At 40.1% G+C, this 4,139-nt stretch overlaps 2 protein-coding genes across 2 annotated transcripts in view; both read right to left on the bottom strand.

The window, feature by feature from the left end:
- The window catches only part of LOC118336472, a 744,338-nt gene that overhangs the window by 111,025 nt on the left and 629,174 nt on the right, over positions 1 to 4,139 (bottom strand). The gene's annotated exons all lie outside the window — the stretch shown is intronic.
- LOC118336553 (atrial natriuretic peptide receptor 1-like) overlaps positions 1 to 4,139 on the bottom strand; it is a gene marked incomplete in the record, with an annotated part of 74,392 nt that overhangs the window by 67,294 nt on the left and 2,959 nt on the right.

The raw sequence follows: 4,139 nt of genomic DNA, 5'->3' as shown, positions 1-4,139 counted from the left end.
TAGACCAAACAACTAATTGATTAATTGAGAAAATGTTTGACTGATTAATTAAAAATGAAACCAATCGTTAGTTGCAGCCTTACAGGTTAATGTATCTTCAGATGATACAATAGCTGACTCTTCTGCGAGACCTACATACATGAAATTAAAAGAAACTAGTCATTGAACAGTTATGATATTAATTTAATGATTTAAATCTGTATATGTGATCAGCGGCCTGTTAAATGCTAACAAATAAAGCGGTAATGATTGTGAATCAGAACAACCAGCAAGGAGACAGGAGCAGCCCTAATTCTGATGAACCTGGAGATCAGCTGAATGATCCTGAAAGTGATTGGAAGATATTTTAGATTAAGTCACGATTACAAAAGGGTCAGAATGAATGGAGAGAAAGAAAACTGATGAAACAATTAGTGGAACAATCAATTAGTTGATCGAGAGTAAACTGAATATCTTTGGGTTTTGGACAAAACAAGACATTTTATAGATCATAATTGATAAAAAAAAAAAAAGTAAAATTTTTTAACTTTATTTGATTGTAGTAACATGGAAAACCTGGAAAGGAAACAACATGTTGGATCTTAATTTGTGGGACTCAAAAATCGTTAAGTGCTTTGTAGCGTGTGATGAGTTAATGTTCAACCAAAGGAAAACAAAAGGAACTTAAAGACTGCTAAAGCATGTGAGGAAATGTTTATTAAGGGCAATTTGAAGGGCTTTAGTAATAAAATTAGCTGCGTTGTTGCTGTGCTGAAGTTTTGTAATGGAGTCATAAATTGACCACGCAGGCTGGTGCGTCCTTTATCTGCGGAGGTGTATCAATCTCTAAACCAGTCGAGAGCACAAACAAACACACCAAGCTCTCAATCAGCTCCCAATGAGCTTCCCTCTCCGGTTCCCACAGAGGCATAATCCCTCCCGACAGGACATTTATTAACAGGGGTCAGGAACCTGCCGCCGTATATGGAAACTACAGTCAGCCTATCAGATCTGTAGGTATTTCCTGCTAAACACACTCAAGGCTAATTTTACCTTGCGTCTCTGCCTTTTGTCTCCTTAATCAAACATGTAGCGATGCTCAAAGCTGCTTAGAAAGAGTGCAACAGTAGAAGTAAGTCCATTTGTGGTGTGGACATTTGCTAATAGATGTAGAAACCAGGAAGAAAATGAAGGCCTGAAATCTGTCTCGTTCACTCATTCACTATATAGACCCGCAGTAGTTCTACTCCACAGCATTAACATGTTCTCATGCAGGGCTGACAGGAAGTATGTGTCTAATTTATGCAATTCCAACACTGTTTATGGACCAGAAATATTCAAATACATTGATACATTTATATATTTTTGTCCAAAAACTGGATGGGATTCGCCATAAAGTGGGCATGTGTTCAGAGGGAGCTCGTGGGTACCCGTAGAACCCATTTTCATTCAGAAATGGAACTGACAATTCCTCCTTGGCATGCTAGAATAACACGGTTGGTACCAATGGATGCGGTAGGTCAACTAGTTTCATATGATGCCAGTATCTCACTCAAGCTTTAATATATAAATTCAACACAACTTCAGACACTCAAATAAATGGCAGACGATAAATAAAGGGCTGTATGTAGTTAATAGGGAGTGATTTTGGAGTTTCTTGACAAAATTATGTATATCAATCAAAAAAAGTGCTGACAGATGCCTTCTTCTTCTTCTTCCTCACAATGCTTCATAATGTAGTCGACAACTGAAAACAGATAGTTTAGAGAAAAACAGGGTAAACGTTTGTTTTTTAAACCGTCCATATGACCCATGATGTATAATTTACATTTTCCAACAATTAAACTTTTGAAATAAATTGCATCTTAAACACCAATTGGTCCAGGGGTAGAGCGCGCCGTCCACTAATCGGGAGGTCGTTGGTTCGAACTCCGCATGTGGAAGTATTCTTGAGCAAGATACTGAACCCTGCGTCATCGGTGTGTGTATGAATGAACCGTCACTGTGTGAATGTAGTGTAAAAGCACTTTGAGTGGTCGGAGGACTAGAAAGACGCTATACAAGTACAGGTCCATTCACTGAAATATCTGGAAGATTTTAATTGCAAAAACTTTGGTGTCACCTTCCATCCAGTGCCATCATCAAGTCATCTGTTCGGGTTATTATTATTTTATCCCCCAATAAATCGCATTTTTGAACGCCGCAACAGGCTCACTAAGTGTAGGTACAACTGTCGCACAACACAGACACACAGAGAGAAAATAGCAAAGAGACAGACCAGAGAAAATGACAGAAAGTGTCCAAAGTTTTGGGGTCATCTGTCATTCATCCATTAATCATAACAAATACCTGCAACACTTACAACAGTCTGCAAGTTGAGGATGAATTTCGGTCTGTGGCCCGTTTTTTCATTTCTTATTTTTGACTTGAAAGCTGTTATTTGTGTTTTGTATTGGATTCAAAAACAATGGTCGGTCGATGTCTGCAGCCATCGGCTGCCTTGCTCTCTAAATATAGGCCAGTGAAAAAGCCATATCAGTCAACCACTATTGATAAAGGAATAACGAAATAACACATTTTTTCTATACTAAATATAAAAAGAACAAATGATACAGATTCATTTCCATGGCCCCCCAGCACTAAATACATTACGTTTTGTTTGTAGCAGGCTGTAAACATGTTTATCTCTGCTGTATTTAGCATTTTAATATGGGGCCTTATGGAGTCACTGCTGGAGCCTCTGGTGGCCGCCATGGTGGCGTATGATGTGACCAAAGGGAAGCATGTAGAGGATGTAGAGGATGAAGAGGAAGGGGCCAAGCACCAAACCTTGGGGGACTCAGAGGGACACAGTTTAATGGTTTTACACACTAAACTCTTCCCTTGTAAAATCAAACACTGTAATGTGAGTTTCTCATAGTGCCAGTGGATTTATACACAGATATACAGAACTGCTTAACAACAGAAACCTATTGAGAAGTTCTGGGAGTCTTTTTCAGCCCGACCCAACAGCCGGATTCATATTCAGACTGGTTTGTTTCTCATTAATGCAAAGCCATATGTTTCAGACGCACTGGGAACAGACAGCAGGGACGAAACCTTTCTACCCTGGCTAAAACACACACACAGTTTAAACTTCCTCACCCCCCCCAGCCCTCAGTGACTCTGTGACACCCTCTCAGCATTATGTGCAGAGAGGTGAATGCTGACTCCCTTTATGACTTAATGGAGGGAACAGCAGATGTTCATTACTTTGCAAAAAAACAAGGTGTATTATTACAAAAGTTCACGAATAGAACAGCAGTTAGTGTATCAGTGTCAGTATTATGAGGGCCCGAGCAGCAACATGCTCCGAATCTCATGAAGCACAGTGCAAAAAAATACGTATTCTGTGGGTCTTGCACATGGATGTGGCAAAATGGCTCTATAGCGCCCCCTAGAAAACTTTCAAACAAAGCTTTGGTCAGTGCATTTTGAAGAAGTTCACGATGAAGAGGTATAAAAAACGGCGTGTGTGGGGCGTTCCTGTGGCGTCATTTCACTGTCGAACAGGAAGTTACAACTTCAGCGTACGTTTTCCAGTCTGCACCAAACTTCACCATAAAGAGTCCCGAACTGAACACATGCAAATATTCAGTCATACTCACAGCGCCACCCACTGGCAACAGGAAGGAAGCCCTATTTGGGCAATCATCATGTCATTTCCAGGGAATTTGAAATGAAAAGTCCTCCATTTGAGTGGTTAATTTTCTACAGAACTCAATTGCTCAATAAGGATTTCAGCTTGATAATAAAGGAGTTTGCTCACAAAGTCCAGCTCACATCTGCTGGATAAAAAAAGGTAAAGTAAACACTGTGTGGGACATTGGTATCCTCTTGTCCAATGGCATCCACAGTGAGTCAGCAGGTTGGGATTCAGTCCGTGGTCATTCATGTTTTCACCCCCTGCTCTGCCGGTTGCATCAGAACAGGTCCTTTAAAGGAAGAGTTTAACATGTTGGCATTTGCTTTATCTCTAACAGTAATGTAAATATCTTTCAACCTTTTGCCTTGTTTTTGTGTCTGAGTGACTAACAATGATGTTTTAAATTGGAGCAGAACAGGCTGCAACGTTATTGTTACGTATGGCCACTAAATGTTTGTGCCACTGACAGACTCAG

This window comes from Morone saxatilis, unplaced genomic scaffold (assembly GCF_004916995.1).
Source record: "Morone saxatilis isolate NCDOM2014 unplaced genomic scaffold, NCSU_SB_2.0 Contig24, whole genome shotgun sequence".
NCBI classification, from domain to species: Eukaryota; Metazoa; Chordata; class Actinopteri; family Moronidae; genus Morone; species Morone saxatilis.
Note: the sequence above shows the minus strand (reverse complement) of the source record. Positions and strands in the feature narration are given on the sequence as shown.